Source organism: Myodes glareolus, chromosome 23 (assembly GCF_982192425.1).
Source record: "Myodes glareolus chromosome 23, mMyoGla1.1, whole genome shotgun sequence".
Classification (NCBI taxonomy): domain Eukaryota; kingdom Metazoa; phylum Chordata; class Mammalia; order Rodentia; family Cricetidae; genus Myodes; species Myodes glareolus.
Window position 1 is genome coordinate 17,092,674 of NC_142048.1, and position 18,547 is coordinate 17,111,220.

Consider the following 18,547-nt stretch of genomic DNA (forward strand, 5'->3'; position numbering starts at 1 on the left):
CAATAAAAGTCATGTTGACAATATTCAAACCTTCACAAAAATGCAAGTAGCTTTTCAACTGACCAAGCAGTGACCTTCCTCCCTTCTGTTTAACTTGTCCTATGGCCTTGAACCTTTTGCACTTCTAATTGGAAAATATCATATTTCAAAAACTGCAGCAGATGGGTTGAGAATGTAGATCAGTTGACCAATGTCTGTCTTTTTTAGTAGTAAATTCCCAAAGAATTTATTTATTTATTTATTAAAAATTTCCACCTCCTCCCCTCCTCCCATTTCCCTCCCACTCCCCCCTTCCCTCTCTCCCTCCCTTTCCAGTCCTAAGAGCAGTCAGGGTTCCCTGCACTGTGAGAAGTCCAAGGTCCTTCCCCTCTCCATCCAGGTCTAGGAAGGTGAGCATTCAAACAGACAAGGCTCCTACAAAGCCAGTACATGTAGTAGAATCAAAACCCAGTGCCATTGTCCTTGGCTTCTCAGTCAGCCCTCATTGTCAGCCGCATTCAGAGAGTACGGTTCGATCAAATGATCCTTCAGTCCCAGTCCCGATCCAGCTGGCCTTGGTGAGTTCCCATTAGATCAGTCCCACCATCTCAGTGGGTGTACGCACCCCTCACGGTCCTGACTTCCTTGCTCATGTTCTCCCTCCTTCTACTCTTCATTTGGACCTTGGGAGCTCAGTCCAGTGCTCCAATGTGGGCCTTTGTATCTATCTCCATCTATCGCCGGATGAAGGTTCTATGGTGATATGCAAGATATTTATCAGTGTGGCTATGGGATAAGGCCAGTTCAGGTACCCTCTCCTCAGCTGCCCAAGGAACAAGCTGGGGACATCTCCTTGGACACCTGGGAACAAATTAAGGGAGCCATTTTAGAGTTGGCAAGAGACTTGACTCTAGAGGGGTTCCCAGGTGTCCAAGAAGAATTAATTTTTTAAAATAAGAAAAAAAGAAATTTTAAAAGGTCTGAAAGGTTATCTGAATTGCATAAACATGCACAGGTTATTTATCAACATACTAAATGTGTTCAAATTTCTGATATTAACACCTGACATGAACTCCATTTACCCAAGTGGAAAACCTGCCTGAGATAATCTACTAAAAACAAATAGTAACAGTTTTCTAATTGAGAATTTCAGTAACCTGAAACTAAAGTGAATGGGCCATTATAAAGGTCAATGTGGCCAGAGATTCTGAGGGGTTTCAAGAAATTCAGAATATCTTAATTATATCCAAATTGACTATGTCATTCCTTAAATAGTTAACTGCTGCTTGAGACATGCCACAGGGTCTGACTTACGGGTCCTCCATGAACAGGTGTGTTTAGTCTAAGTAGGGCTATTTATATTGACACATTTTATTTATTTAATATTATTTTTTCAGTAAGTTTGTATATGTAAAGTATATCTCAAAATGACGAATAAGTGTGATTGCTTAAAAATGTTACTGTAGTAAAATAGAAAGAAAATCCTCAGTTTAAGAGTTATTCATTTGTGGTTCTGTTATTGTGGCAGAAGTAGCTACCATGAACCAAGTTAGCATGATCTGGCTTGGAGTACAATTTTATTGTTGTAGTCTTCATTTTGTCCATACGGTTTGACTTTGACTACCATGAAACATTTATTCTGTGATGACTTATAAACTGTGGCTTTATTTTCTCTTTAACCAAATACATAAATCAGCATTTTCTCTGGAGAGTCACCATTTTTCTCTTCCCATGTTCATCAATGAGTAGCTCTTGGTCAATCTTCTTCAGACACTGTGGGGATATTTGGTTAAAAATATATGCATGCAAATTAATTAATTGAGGTAGGTTTCTAAGTCCTTCCTATATCTTCTCTATCAATTTCTACAGGTTGAGTTTAGGACTCTAAGAGAATATTATTTTTAGTTCCAATCAAGTTAAGCTTTTATTTAGATTAGAAAGTCCCTTGTCTTCCTCTTTGTCAATATTTAATTGATAAGCTTGTAAAAGAAATAAAGAAGACAAATGCCATCTTTCCCTTTTTATTGGTTTTTATTGAGCTCTACATTTTTCTCTACTCCTTTCACTTACTCCCCTTCTCTTTCCACCCTCCGCCATGAACCCCACACTCCCAAATTACTCAGGAGACTTGTCTTTTTCTCCTTCCTATGTAGATCCATGTAGGAGTCTCTTAGGGTCCTCTTTGCTGTCTACTTTCTCTGGGATTGTAGACTGTAGCCTTGTTTTCCTTAGATTTATGTCTAAAAACCACTTATGAGTGAGTACATATTATATTTGTCTTTCTGTGTCTGGGTTATCTCACTCGATATGTTTTTTTCTAGTTCCATCCATTTACCTGCAAATTTCCAGATGTCTTTTTTTTCATCACTGTGTAGTACTCCATTGTATAAATGTACTACATTTTCTTTATTCATTCTTCAACTGAGGTACATCTAGATTGTTTCCAGGTTCTGGATATTACAAATAATGCTGCTATGAACATAGTTGAGTGCATTCCTTGTGATATAACTGAGCATTCTTTGGGTATATACCCAAAAGTGCTATTGCTTGGTCTTGAGGTAGATTGTTTCCTAGTTTTCTGAGAAATCACCATATTCATTTCCAAAGTGGCTGTAAAAGTTTCCATTCCCATGAGCAATGGAGGACTGTTCCCTTTATCCCACATCCTCTCCAGAATAAGCTGTCATTGGTGTTTTTAATCTTGGCCATTCTAACAGGTGTAAGACAGAATCTCAAAGTTGCTTTGATCTTCACTTCTCTAATGGCTAAGGATGCTGAGTATTTCCTTAAGTGTCTTTGAGCCATTTGAGATTTGTCTGTTGAGAGTTCTCTGTTTAGGTCCATAACCCATTTTTATTGGATTATTTGTTCTTTTGATGTCAAGTTTCCTGAGTTTTTTGTATATTTTGGAGGTAAGTTCTCTGTCTGATACAGGGTTAATGAAAATCTTTTCCCACGTGAATTTTAAGTTCAGTGAGTTTAATCATGGCTGTCCTGTGGGACAAAGAATTGGGATGCTTGAAATATAAACAGGATGATAGCCCTTTACTGCTAACATTAACTGAGTGCTTTGGAAATGATATAACTAATTGGCATTTATGGTTCATAAGAAAAGTTATCAAAGAGATATAAATCTACTTCTTAATCTACGAATTACTGAAATCTGAGAATGTATTCATACTAACTCTTCACAGACAAGATTAAAGTATAGATCTTGACTGGAAAGATTGTCATAGATGACCCAAATGATGCTAAGTACAGAAGCAAGGGCCCTTATAAGAGGAGGACAATAGTAAATTTACAATAGTAAATTTAACTGAGGAAGAGAATGAGGCACTGTGATAATGGAAGGAACAATGTCACGGTGTGGCCACAGGCCAACGAATTATTGAAGTCACAAAAATCTAAAGTAAATTGTCACAAAAACAATAACAGATTCATACATATCTCGTATTATAATGTGTTCTTTTTATAGCTCTCTGAAAACTCAAGAGATAATTCTTAACAACACCAAACTTTCCAATCAATGAACATTGTATTCCTCTTCAATTATATGAGTCCTCTAGTTTTCCTGAACAATATTTCATGTTTCCAATAAAGGTTTCCTGCATATTTCCACTAAGTTTATTCACAAGTATCTAATGTTATTTTAAGTAGAATTTAATGAACATATTTTCCAGTCTTTTAATTTGGCTACTATGAATGCAAATAGCTGGCATTTTAAACTGGATTTCATTGCTTGAAATCACAATCTCCTCACCTAATGAAGCGAGATCATAAACTCTAAAGAATTTCTTTCCTATAAAACTAAAAGTCTGCCAAACTATTCTTACGCCCTGAAAATTCTACCTTTATGTGAACGTTTCTTAAAAACCCACCCGTTTGAAATCTTTTATGTAAGTTTCTGACTCAGTCCTATTGGGAGAGGTGAATAGCATGCCAGCAATTCTGAGAAAGTGGCCCGAGGCTGCTGAGACAGGTCCAATTCAGAAAAAGAGTCTTGGTGATTACATGTCAAAAATAGTGCAAGCGATTTGAGAATTTTTTTTTGAAATGAGATGGTTTCTTGGAAATAAGGCACACTTTTGTCGGTCACTACTAATTTTTAACTGGCAATTACCCTGCATCTCTGTCCTAGAAAGTATTCATGACATTTTCTTTTCTTTAGCTTGTGCATAGCAAGCTCTTCAAAAGCCATTGTACCCCCATCACGGCACACTTTTTTCCTCTGGATCCACAGTAATAGGAAGTGCTACTCTCCTTCCTCATTAAGTACATATGTTTCTTCAGTTTCCAATGTAGGAAGACTGTTTCACCTTGCTTTTTTCCTCCTTCTGAATTGTACCCCTGCTGGTGATAGTTTAGTAAATGTACTTACTGAGAAGGCTAATCTTAACTTGGGAAATTAAGGTTCATATATAGAAACCCACGTTTTTAAGGAGTTACCTGAAAATCATTTTATCTCCTTTTCCAGGATGCCAGGAGAATGAAGGGATGTGGGAGGTGGGAGAGAGATGCACAGATAATGCAGCCTAAACTTTAATATCTACATGTACAGCAAGGCTTTTCTTTTTTTTTTTACACAGACCTGTCAAATTCATAATATCTGTCCTGCAGGAAAGGCAGAAAGTAGAAGCACTTGATAACTTAATTCCCTGGTAGTCTCATGAGCACACAGCTAAGAAATCACAAAGGATTGCCAGTGGAGTTCCAGCACTGAGAGGTAGCAATAACGCAACAGGGAGCCCTGCTTCTTCGACTACTCTCGCCTGCACTGATCACAGTCTCACCTCAGTCCTTAGGCGAATTTCTTTAGGAACCTTTCTTTTCCCAAGGGAAGCTCGGCATTTACTGTATGTCACTTGTAAGTGTCAGTGTTAATACTTCTGCGTCTTCACCGTGTTGATACCACAAGTGTTAAAACACATACTTGAAAGTTTTCTTATATGAGGGTAAACAGGACAAAAGCAAGAGTGGAATCAATGTGGAGCTGAGGTTATTTCTCTTCTAGGTTAAATGCTGGGATTTATTAGGGGCCAAAGATGGAAGCACAGACTTAGATCCAGGTCTGAGACAGGAAGTTGCAGTAAATATTGAGGACATAATTGATGGTATAATTAAACATATCCTTTAAGGACTTAAATATATAAGAAGAATGAAATTAAATATATATACATAAATGATTTTCTGTGTTTGAAAAGTAAGTTTATTTTTGCCCTCATGTCTTCCTATCTCATAGTTTTCTTTTCTGAAGAGTACCACTATTTCTAATCAATTCTGTACTTCAAAAGAGAAATCATTTAAGATTTCTAAATGGATGTTTGCATCAGCAAGAATGTTTACTATATATGTTGAATGTTTTCATAAACTAAAGTGATCACTACAATTGGTGGATGTGGAAGCTCTGTAACAAAATGCCTACGATATTTATAAGCCAAAAGATGTATTTGGCTGGCTCACAGTTTAGTGCATTGAAAGTTAAAAATCACACAGTCCTCACTTTAGTGGGGGTGGTTGATGGCAATACATCATGGCAGAGCATGGAGCAGCAAGTGGTCACATTCCCAACAGGAGCAGAGACTGGTATCCCACAGTTCCTTCTAAGAGCAACACTACAGTGATGTAAACACCTTTCTCAAGGCCTCTTCAAAGTCCATATTCCATGACCACCACTCTTAAGGCCAATTTCTCAGTTCACAAATCCTTAGAAGTACAAACCTTAATCTAATCATAATATCACATTATATGATTTTTTTAAAAAATAAACACTTTGGTCTGTTGGTCTGTTGTAGCAGGTGTTCTGAGATTGACCGAAAATGTGACATGTAAAGCCATGGTTATTATATAAAGCTTATTGCCTATAATTTTTTTGAAAATTCACTCATCCTTTCATTATGAGACATACTACAAACAATAATGTTTTAACGTTTCAATTAGATTAAGTTTAGCTTGGATTTAGGTAGTCTGAATTAACTCACCAAAAGCTATTCCCATTCATTCATACTTAATTTTATCACCTAAGGTTTTATTTCACAAATAGGCTTTAATATAAAAGCATGTTGATAGTCATCATTACCCTTTCACTTAGTGGTGAACTACACGTCCACGGTCATCTTCAAGGCTGTTCTGTATTTAGTACTCTGCATTCTTGTAGCTACGGTGCCTAGCAAGATCACTTCCCACATTGTGAGATTTTGGCCAGTCTTTCTTGCTTCTCTGGTGAACTGTCCACCAGTCTCATCTCTGATGGAAAGAAAACATTTTTTCCATTTAGTGTTCTCTAGTGTCCCCATACCTGTCTTCCTAATGACGTGATAAATTATTTAAAGACCGGGCTATCAATCATTAGATGCTCTGGAGAATACATTTGTGCTGCAGGAAGAAATCACCTCTCCTATGGCATGAAGTATCTGTGGAGGCCAGGCACTTCTGCAGCTGTATCAAACAGGCTAACCGTATTGCCTTGAAACACAGAAGAGGGTCAAGATTCTGCTGCACTGTAGTGTTCTGGTATTAAATAATGACAAGACGGAGGACTGAAAATAAAGGGTGAGGAACGAATGTGGGAGCAGCATCACCGGGGTGAGGGAAATCGTGATTATATTAATGCGAACTGATAGACTAAATTAAGTCTGTACAAAGCCGAGGAAAGGTGTCATGGCAATGGCATTTTTAATCATTCCATACCAATAAATATTGCAAGGTAATTAAAGCACCCAATTCCCACTTGCTTTAATGTCAGGTTGAATTAACTGGTCATTTGAATCTTTTAAAAACCTTCACATTGTTATTTTAATACTATTAACACACAAAATTGACTGCAGCATTTTAAATCTACTTAGAGGCCATATTAGGTAAGAAAAAGGCAGTAAGCACAAAGGAAAAAAATGTAGTATTCCTTACTTTACTTATCTTTTCCTTTTAGTAGATTAAAACACTTTCAGCAATGATAAGACACCCACGCCCCCTAAAACCGTAAAGTCCTTAAGGTAATCCTGAGTAAAAATCTTTAAGAATGAATACTAATAATTCAATTTTATTTATAAAAGATCCTGAAGCTGGAGAGATGGCTCAGTGATTAAGAACATTTTCTGCCCTTCCAGAAGATCCAAGTTCAGTTCCTAGCACCTATGCTGGTTGACTCTCAACTGCCTGTAACCTCAACTCCCAGGGATACAATGACCTCCTTTGCATTCCTTGGGTACACACACACACACACACACACACACAGCACACAGAGAGAGAGAGAGAGAGAGAGAGACAGAGAGACAGAGAGAGAGACAGAGACAGACAGAGAGACAGAGACAGACAGAGACAGACAGAAAGACAAACAGACATGCATTTAAACATTTTAAATCATTTAAGATACTAATGTCTAACATTTGATGATTCATTTTTCACCACCAAGAAACTTGTATTTCTTATTTTAAAAATTCCCAGAATAAACTACTGAAACTGAGAAGTTTCTGTAAAGCAAAGGACACAGTCAATACAAAAAAAAAGCATCCTACTGAATGGGAAAAATCTTCACCAACCCCACATTACACAGAAGACTGATATCCAAGATAGATAAGAACTCAAGAAATTGGACACAAAAATTCCAAATAACCCAATTAAAACATAGGGTACAGAATTAAACAGAGAATTCTCATCAGAAGAATTTCAAATGACTGAAAGACACTTAAGGAAATGTTCAACAACCTTAGTGATCAGGAAATGCAAATCAAAACAACTCTGAAATACCATTTTACTCCAGTCAGAATGGCTAAGATCAAAAATGACAATAACAGCTTATGCCGGAGAGGATGTAGAATAAGGGGAACACTCCTCCATTGCTGGTGGGAATGCAAACTTGTATAGCCACTCTGGAAATCAGTATGGCACTTTCTCAGAAAATTGGCAATCAATCTACTACAGACTCAGCAATACCACTCTTGGACATATACCCAAAAGATGCTCAATTATACTACAAGGACATGTCTTCAACTGTGTTCATAACAGCTTTGTTTGAAATAGCCAGAACCTGGAGATGACCTAATGCCCCGCAACAGAAGAATGGATAAAGAAAATGTGGCATATTTACATATTAGAGTACTACTCAGTGGTGAAAAGCCAATAACATCTTGAAATTTGCATCCAAATGATGGAACTAGAAAAAAACATCCTGAGTGTGGTAACCCAGACCCAGAAAGTACATGGCATGTACTCACTCATAAGTGGATACTAGCTGTAAAGCAAAGGATAACAAGTCTATAGTCCATGATCCCAAAGAAGCTAAGTAACAAGGAGAACCCTAAGTAAAACATGTATAGATCCCCCTGGGAAGGAGAAATAGACAAGATCTCCTGAGAAAAGCATGGGGGGGAGCAAAGGATGGGAGGGGAGAGGAAGGGAAAATGGAGGGGGGAGAACTTGAGGGAACAGGATAGTCGAGATGGAGGAAGGACAGAGATGGAGAGCAAGAAAAGAGATATCTTGATTGAGGGAGCAATTGAATGGTGCTAGAAAGAAACCTGGCACTAAAGAAATTCCCAGGAATCCACAAGAATGACCCCAGCTAAGACCCTAAGCAATAGTGGAGAGGTTGCCCGATCTGACCTTGCCCTGTAGTCAGACTGATGACTATCTTAAATGTCAACATAGAATCTTCATCTAGCAACTGATGGAAACAGAGGCAAAGATCCACAGTGGAGCACTGCGCTGAGCTTCCAAAGTCCAGTCAAAGACAGGGAGGAGTGAGAATATGAGCAAAGGGGTCAAGACCATGATGGGGACGCCAACTGAAACAGTTTGCCTAAGCTAACAGGAGCTCACCAACTCCATCTAGACAGGGAAGGAAACAGCATAGTTCTAAACTAGTCCTCTGAATGTGGTTGACAGCTGCATGGCTGGTGCAGACTGAGGGGCCACTGGCAGTGGCACCAGGATTTATCCCTCCTCTATACACTGGCGTTTTAGGAACCTATTCTCTTAGTATGGATACCTTGCTCAGCCTAGATATAGTTGGAAGGGCCTTGGACCTCACCCAAAGCAATATGCCTTACCCTCTTTGAGGAGTGGATGGGGGTGGGGTGGAGGGGTAGGTGGAGTGAATGGGAGGAGGAGAGAGAGCGGGAACTGGGATTGGTATGTAAAATTAAAAAAGATTGGTTTCTTTTTTTTAAAAAAAAAGAAAAAATTAAAAATCCCAGAATAAACCTGAACCTCCCTTCCATAATAATTATGGCAACTGTTTGATTAACAGCGCACACTGTCATAAAGTGATGCACACTACTGTTTCAGTCATTATGTAGGGAAGCAAGGGCACGGCACATTAGTTTGAGAACAGAGAAATGAATGCTTTTTAGTAAGATCTCTGTGCTCTGCATTTCCCTTTCTTTTCAAAGTGGAACTTGAATGGCTCAGCTCCATGGTGGAAAAAAAAAAAAAACTTCTCTAAACCCTCTATGGCAACAACAAACTATTTGCTGCCGCAAATGCCCACCATGAAGACTGTCTGAATTAGCTTTCAGAAAATCATTCTCCATTGTCACAATTGCTCTTGTAAATGCTAGTAATTGCAGCGTTTTGCAGAGGGGTTTCTGGGAACTTTAACCCTTTCAGGCTATGAGCCTGTCTATTCAAACACAGAGAACACACTCTGTCTCTCCACAGCACTGCAGCAAAGCTGTGACCTTCTTTCCCTACTGATTACCTGGCCTCCTACTGATCAGAAGGCGATACTGGAAAAAGATAATGAGTCCAGGGATCTCAGGTCAGGTTAGACAACCCACCTTGGTCTCCCCCTGGTTATCCTGGGAACCCAAAGCATGATGAGACTCCATCTCCACGTTAGGTTGGCAACGCCTCTCCACTGTCAATCACTGACTGGTATTACCAGAGCAGTATTGTTTAGGCCCAGCATCTAGAAAATTCTATGTTCTCCTGACATTAGAAGCAGACGCTTTTCAGTTATCTGAGGTACGTGAACCAAAGTGGTGTCAGTATATTAACATTACTGTGATGAGTCTCACACTACTACAGATTACCACCAATGTATATGCGCCCAGGAAATGGCAAGAGCCATATATTTAGAAATGTACTGCACATTGGAACTTCATTCTGCCTATAAAATAAAATTCTTTGGGGGCCTGTTTCTTAGGACACACTTAATACAGCTTTGCTTAATCATCAATTTTCCTCTTCTACAGACACCCAGAATTCAGTTCCAAACATCTTTTAGTCATCTAGGTACCATGTAGGGATCATGTAGGCACATGTAGGCGCCATGTAGGTTCCATGTAGGCACATATAGGTACCACATAGGCACATGTAGGCATCATGTAGTACTATGTAGGCGCCATGTAGGTACCAAGAGTACATGGAGCCTTCATGCGACTTGTTCTTCCCAGGATTTAAATCATATTCTGCTTCACCATCACATTTACAAGAAGGGAGATGAATCATTCTGCGTTGACTGGTCGACATCGTTGAGCAACCTCTCCTTTGCTGCACATTCAAATATGTCAGGCAGTTTGTTAAAATGGTGTAAATGACTCACAATGCAGAAAGGATGTCTCCGTAAATAAGTGATGTCCGGATACCAGCAATCAATCCTCCACTCAGAATGCAATAAGATGAATGTATCAATAGCCAATGTCACTTGCGGTTGGAAAGGATTTATATAAGATCCCTGATTTGTATTCACGGACAGCCGTTTTCTGAGCTCTTCTGCTGTATAATTACAAAGTGCCTTTGGCTTAGGATTGTTCTGACAATAAACAGCAGGACAATGGAAGGCAATAAGCGACCCTGTCATTGCCACAACCTAGAAAATAAAGAGAATGCACGGTGGCATATGTATGCTCAGGGCCCCAGCTGAATTCCCCGTGATATACAGTCCCTAGAACTGCCCGTGTGAATATCATTCCCTGACTGTTGTAATTACGGGTCATAACACAAGGGATGAGAGAGACTCATTTGGGCATGAATATTAAGTGCAACTGTGTTAGCTGGGGTGCTCTAAAATAGCACAACCATGAACGGGTATGTATTAAAAGTGGATTTATTAGATTAGCTAACATGGTATGAGCTGAGTAGTGTAGCAATGGCTGTCTTCACACTAGAAAGACTGAGACCCGGTATCTAATCAGTCAACAACAGTGGATGCATCAGATATCCCAATCTGGCACTGAAGGTCTAAAGGCATCCTAGAAAGCCACTGATCCTGGCTGCAGGTCAAAGAGACTAGGATCCAGTGATAGCGTCCAGTGGAGACGATAGAGTCACTGCATTAAGCAGCAAGGAGCAGAGATGGGGAGGCAACAGCAACACTGCTTTGTCCTCAAACTTTTCATCTCTGGATTGCCAGTAAAGTTGCTGCAGCCAACTCTCCCAGAAAAGACCCTCAAAGACTTACCCAGAGTTGTGTCTCTTAGTTGATTCTCTCCAAGTTCATAGCCAAAATTAACTATTATAGCAAACATGCTGCTGTCAGAAAAAAAAAAAACTTTTTTCATTTAAAGGCCCTAGCTTTTTGCTGTCTTCTTATCAAATAATAGAAAACTAAGACAGAAATTAGGGAAAGGAAAATCATATGCTTTGCTGTGTAAATTCATTGTGTTCTTACCATAAGGTGGGTAGGACATAAAATATGCTTGCAGTTTTTATTGGCTCTTTGCGAGTTTAATATGATATGTTTTGATCATATTCGTGCGCTCCCTCTCCTCCCAGATGCCCCCCCCCCACTTTACTCCTTACCCAACTTCATGCCCTATTGTGTTAAGCAGATAGAGAGCCTCGGAGGAGGGTCTATCTAAGAGGCTGTGATAGGACTTAACAGACAGCAAAGACCCAGACGGTAAGGCGGCCCATGATCGCAGGATGCATCCTTACGGTGTCATGTGATGAGGTGCCTTGACATCGTACATCTGTATGAAGAGTGAAGCTATTAGGATTACTGTAATTCCTGGGGCATAGTTAAGAAAGGAGCTGAGGCCCGTTTGCCCTTATTCGGAGAAGAGAACAAACAAGACAACCACACAAAGAACCCTCGGCAGACTTTACCAAAGACGTTAACAAGGGCAATGGTGTCTTCGCAACTGTCTACCACAAGTTTTTCCCTGGAGGAGACTGTTGGTTTGGTCTAAAAGCTTCAGATGTGTTTCACTGGCCAGTGTAAATTCAGAAGTCAGCCATCGAGTGTCCCAGATAGTAACCTTGCGGGAATCATTAATAGAAAACGAGGAGCATTCGTCAACATTATGATTGACATAAGCCCTATTTAGTAAGGTAAAGTATAAATTGTGCAGCTGACTGGACTGTGTACCAGAGTCCTGTAGAAAGATAAGGTCATCAAAATGGTCTTCTCTATATTCAGGTTAGCATAAGTCTTGACAGATCAAAGGGAAACTGTGTAAATTAGATGCTTGTTAGAGACTCTCGCAAAAAAAGATAAAATACCTGCAAACTCTGCGAGGGAAGTCAGGTAAAGCAGCCGCCCCATCGGCAGGGTCGTACTAGCACTGGATGTGCGTGTCTGTGCACCAGATCTAATTTTCAGCAGGAAGGGACCTGAGTGAAATCTGGATTCTATTTGCTGAGGTCACAACCAGATATCATCATCTAATTGACAGTCAAAAGGGGAGATATGATCCCAATGAGTCTTTTAATAGAACTGGACAGCAATGTCCCAGAAACAACACTTGTGTATCCAGAATAATTGTCCTAAACCTGTGAGTTTGGCATCCTGGTATCTACTGGTATCGTCCTTTAATCAGGGAACATAGGAAATTAAGGTGCAGAAGGAGTGTCCTGTATTTTTTTAAATCATTTAAGATCAATTTGTGTTGCCCAAATATTCTTAACTGTGTGGTTTCCACTAGAGAATGGTTGCTTCTAGGGGCTGTACTTACAGAGAAAATGGATTCTCCATATCCAAGCAACTAACATTAGTCCTATAGCTACACATCTAGAGGTAAGACTGTGCACCCAACTACCCCCACCCGTGCTGAGATTTGGTCTGACTTGGCCTGCCTGGGTTTTGTATATGCTATCCCAACCACCATGAGTTCATGTGTGCAGATGAACAGCTGTGTCCAAAAGGCAATGTTTCTGTATTGTCATCGACCACCATCCAGCTCTTACACACCATCTATTTCCTCTTCTGCAATATTCCCTGAGCCTTGGGAGATCATGGTGTATATATGTTCCATTTAAGGCTGGACAGTCTAGAGTCCGTTAGTCTGCTTGTGACTTCTTGTGCTAATTGCCTTCTACTACAAGTAAAAGTTTCTCTGATAAGGGTTAAAAGAGGCATTGATCTATGAATAATCATTAGGAAGCAGTCTAATACTATGTCCATTTAGCATAGCATTAATAATGGTAGGTTCCTCCTTATGACCTGTCTAGTCATAGCCCAATAAAAGTACCTGATATGGTTTTCATCCCATGGGTTCGAATCAGAAAGCAATGGTTACTCCCATAATGTTCATGCCACTATTTCACCAGTGGACATCTCTTTCCAGGCCAGTCTTTATTGTAGCTCACAGGGTTCATAGCTAGGTATGATAGACAATTGCATCTTTCTCCTCTGATAGGTTTCATAGCACCCTTCAGCACTCTGAAAGCTAGCTGATAAGAATGAAGCTTCCACATCCCTATCAAAATGATGGTTGTTGTTCTTTAATGCAAGTATCTGGTAGGTGGCATCTTCAGCAATGGGATCTTAATAGTTCTCGAGGGTGACCAAGGGCAATGAAATCAGCTTTGAACATTTCCTTACAGTTACCTCCTGACCTTACCCTCTTCCCATCCCCTCCAAACGGCTTCAAAAGAAATGGGCCATTCCTGGCACCAGGGTTTTTATTAATTAGCATATGGTGTCTAATATGGGCATAGCTGCCCTATAATAGACTGTCTCCATCACACACACACACACACACACACACACACACACACACACACACTCCTATAGAAGTAGGATTCTATGTCTTAGATGAGAATTTGTTGGATCTATGTCTTTTTCAAATGGTCTGTATTGCTGTTTAGCCTTCCTCACACTCTTTCCTCTACCCTACCCCCTGATTCCCACAGCCCATTTAACCCTTACTGTTCTGAAGCACAAAAAATATACTCCAGAATACTGACTCCAAAGAGGTCTCATAGATCATCTTTCCAGTTTTTAAGATACCATATGTGCTTTGTATTGTGTCATCAGTGGAATTCCATTTCAACTTCATAGCCATAGCTTTTTATGGTCTCAGGTTATTTAGTAGGAAACCGAAAGCTGGAGCTATCAAATGGCGTATCTATGGTCAAACAGGTACTGGCAGCAAAATTATAATGGTTATATATGTATTAAGTCACAAACAATTTTATTTCGGCTGGTATTATAAACTCAAAAAAATATTCTTAACTTTCTACTCTGTGAATAACAAGAAGGAAAACTGAATTCAGTGAATTATGTTTTTATATATATGTTTTCCCATGCCTCCAAAGACAATACAGTCTACTCCCAAATATTTGGGTTCTGTTAGTCTTTTCTCCTCTTTCAGTAGGACTTCTTTGTCTTGAATTCTGCAGCAGTGGAATTAAACTCCACCCAATCAACCATAATCGAAATGGATATGTTAGGAAAACGGATGAAATGTTGAGAGATGAGACCATGAAAAGAATCATCTAACAACAAGAACTGCTTCACATTTTTTCCAGGGAGGGGAGGACAAGAGAGAAAGTAATCAGGAACAGCTGCACCTGTGCCAATCACTTTGCAGCCACCTTAGCAATGAGTAATCTACAAAATTCTCTCTGCCTTACATTTCGTACGTACTCCTCCTGCCGGGCGCTTAGTTTTCTTCCCTGTCCACTCAAGTACCCAACATTCCCAAAATATCCCTTGATGGAATATTTCTTCTCAGATGAACTTGTCAGCTTCCTTCAGCAAACGTATAGCGCATCAGGACACTGAAAGCAGATGGCCTCAGAAAAGTCTGAATAATAAATGTTACCTGAGTCCTAACGAGCAAGCAGTTTCACTCTATTTAGCCAGGCAATGCAGCACAACGTTGGACATGTGTCTTTCAAGCTACAAGGATTTGAGTAAATACCAGGCCTCCCGGCAGCAGCTGCTGATACTGATATTTTTGGCATACATTAGCCAGTCTCTAAGATGACTACATTGTATAGAGTTACTCTTGTCTTCACATGGGAAGAATGGAGAGGAAATTATCACAGTACTCCTAAACCTTTGATATTAGAAAAATATTAACTCTTCAACCTGATATTTTTAAATCATGCAGCGTATTTCATAGATGCATGAGAAATGACCACAATCTCAGCATCTTAAAAACAGCAACATTAATTATCCCATTGTCTCTATGGGCCGAGAGCTATGCGTCAGCATGACTTAATGAGGTCCTATGATGGTGGTCTCCAAGGCAACAATCGATGTCAAGCTCCAGTCTCCTGTAGAGCGCCAACAGAGAATGGATCTGCTTCTGAGCTTATTCAAGTTGTGGGCAGAGTTCCTCATCTTTCAGCTTTAGGCCTTAAGGTCCTGATCAGGCAGCCTCGACTGTTGGAGGTTATCTAAAGTTTCGTAGCACCAGCTTCCTCAGCACGGTTAGCTCCTAACATCATCCACCCTTCAAGCATGTTCGCCAGATATTCTAAAATAAACTCGACCAGTCAGGACTCACAGTCGTCACCTTGCTTCTACTCTGTCAGTTAGAATCAAAGTATTGATTGCAGCTGCATTGAAAGTGAGGAGGTAAAACACAACAGGGAAACCAGGAGAGTATCACTGGAGGTCACCCCAGGGTACACCCACACCTAAGCACTGCTTTTAAGAAGGTATAATGGTTTACAGAAAAAAAATGATTTTTTTCTTTTTCTATCAACCTGATAAGAGAGAGTTTATTGTTATTATTATTATTATTATTATTATTATTATTATTATTATTATTATTATATTGAATCTAAGTAGCTACTCTCTCTTCACATGAGTCTCTTCTAGAAACAATGTCACAGAACCGTGGTTACATTAAATGTTCTCAGTTTTTGCCAGGTCTGAAAGAAGGACCAATTGTCTAAAGAATGCACTGACAACAGTACTTTATGCAAATTCACCATTTAAAGCCACTGTGTATACCCTAAGCGGCCTGAATTAAGTCAGAGTTCTCTACAAGAATAGAACAAATGTAATATGTACAACTCTAAAATGGATTCAGAAAAATCAACACACAGTCAGAGGTGGGCTAATCTCACAACAGCCGTCTGCATGCTGGACAACCCGAAACTCAGGAGCTGTTCAGTTGCAAGAAGGTAGAAGCCTCAGAACAGCACAAGAGAAAGAATGGAGCCCAAGTCCTAAGCTAAAGGCCTAAAAGCTTCCCCAGAAGTCACTGATGTGAGTCTGCCTTGAAAGGCTGAAGATGCTGGAGTCTGTCATCCACAGGTGATGGCAGCAGCAATGGGAACAGTGGCTCAAGGTGTGACTTCCACACTCTTGCTGGCCCTCTATTTTTCCGGTTTTAGGCTGTCAGAATCCCTAACCCATTTGGGTGGTACCACCCACATACTGGGTAAGCCTTTCCCCTCACTTACTGTCCAATATGCCAATCATCTCATAAAATACCCTCAAAAATCACACCCAGGGTGCTTTGTAAATATCTTAGGCAATTCTCAAACTCGTCATGTTGACAATCAAAATTATTCACAGCAAGACTCTAATAATTTTCCTAGAAGTTTAGACGTTTGACACTTAATGCCTTTCCTCCAGGTTCTGTTTTCTCTTCTTAGAGAGAGCTATTCACATAGCTCTCACCCTATTCTCTGTGAAGTCAGTCCATGCAGACACGCCAGGCTCTCTCTGTGGACTCTGGTTTCCTGCATTAGCCACATTCCTATCAACAAGGACCCAGTGAAGAACCTGGCAGGCAGCTATGCCCATTTCAGTCCTCAATGACCCACTCAAAGCTGGTGTCACTGGAGCTTCCTCCTGAGAGTAATCTACTGAGCTAGCCCTGATTTACATTTCAGATAATACCCATCTCATATCCACTAGAGAAGTAGATACACTTAACTGAAGTATTATATTTATTTTTGTGTCCCTTGCATTTATATAAATTGTGGTCAAATCATTTGCTGCCATGGAATAGCATTGCTTTAGACTGTGAACATACTTCTAAAATCCTGGAAGCTGGAAAAATCATAAAAAGTAGGAAACTTTGAAAGAAGTCTGTTGTTTCCTTGGAAAACCACAATTATTTTTTAAGTTTTGGCATACGTCTACCTTCAGAAATTTTAGTACTTTCTTTTAAGCAATAAAAACCATGTTCACTTTATTTTTAGCATTTTACTTATAGGACAGTCAATAATGAAGCCTAATTTTAGGCTATAAATTTCATTGTATGAATGTAACTATATGGAAGGCAAACTAAAGTTTCAAGACCTCACCATGTCAATGATGTAGTATAGAGCTGTCTTGGTTTTTAATCCAAGCATGTATATGTGATATATGTATTATGCATGTTTGTGGGTGGATATCAGAGGACAATCTCAAAGGCCAGTTCTCACCTTCTGCCTATAGCTTGTGTTTCCTTCTCATCTCTAAAACAAGAGCACAACTGTCTTAAGTACTTCCTTGAAAATTCCATACATTTCTGTTTTAATTATCTTACTTTTTGAGATTATAATATAATTACATCATTTCTCCCTTCCCTTTCCTCCTCCAAATGCTCCCATATGTCCTCTCCTTGATCTCTTTCAAATTCATGAGCTCTTTTTTATTAATTGTCATTACATACATATGTCTACATAAATATATGTTACATATGTATGTAAGTATACATATATACATATATTCTCAAATATAATCTGCTTGCTCAGTAGAATGTTACTCAAATGCATATTTCTAAGGTTGACCTTTCAGTATTGGATAACCATTTGGTGTGGTCTTCTCAGGGGAGAACTATTTTTGCCATTATCAGCATTTTTTAGTTGCCTATAATTTTTTCTGTAGGATTGAGAGGGAAAGAAGAGAATAAAATAATAGAAGGATGTCTGGAAAAGTCATAAGAAATTTTATTATTAACTACACACCTAAAAATTATAATACACCCAAGTCTGTGTATAACTGTACACATATAGTTTAAATGAAATCCGTACCTTTCTTGCTGTTGTCAATACTTCTCTGAAAGTACAAATTACCACTTGCCTTCACTGTCTGTGGGATGATGCAAAACTCTACAAACCAAAAAAGAGGAGAAAGTTTCTTATCCCTAGGGTATTCTCAAACATACATCTTTTTAGCCTTCTCCTTTGGTGAAGAGCAGCAATTGATTAAGTAAAATACTGTAAATTGATTACAGAAATGACAAGAAATAGTATTCCAATTTTACAATAATTGGGAGGCATTAAGGTTATACAGGAAAGTATGTACAAAGACCAGTTGTCTCAGAAATCTCTTTGAAAGACCTAACTTCAGAATACTATGTATGTTCCAAATATGTCAGTATTCACTATCTTATTTTAACTAGAGTCAGTCAGCCTAGGAAGGAGAAGACAAAGATTCTCTATTAAAAAAAAG

General features: G+C 39.3%; 1 protein-coding gene and 1 long non-coding RNA gene across 3 annotated transcripts in view; one reads left to right on the forward strand and one right to left on the reverse strand.

Annotated features, from left to right (window-relative positions):
* Nucleotides 1-18,547, forward strand: part of Galntl6 (polypeptide N-acetylgalactosaminyltransferase like 6) — a 1,135,405-nt gene that overhangs the window by 905,523 nt on the left and 211,335 nt on the right. The window lies entirely within an intron of this gene.
* On the reverse strand, nucleotides 1,596-18,206 carry LOC146890625 (uncharacterized). Its single transcript, XR_014998649.2, has 3 exons — nucleotides 18,127-18,206; nucleotides 6,056-6,222; nucleotides 1,596-1,752 (listed from the first exon to the last, which is right to left on the reverse strand). It is a non-coding gene; the product is annotated as an uncharacterized LOC146890625 (long non-coding RNA).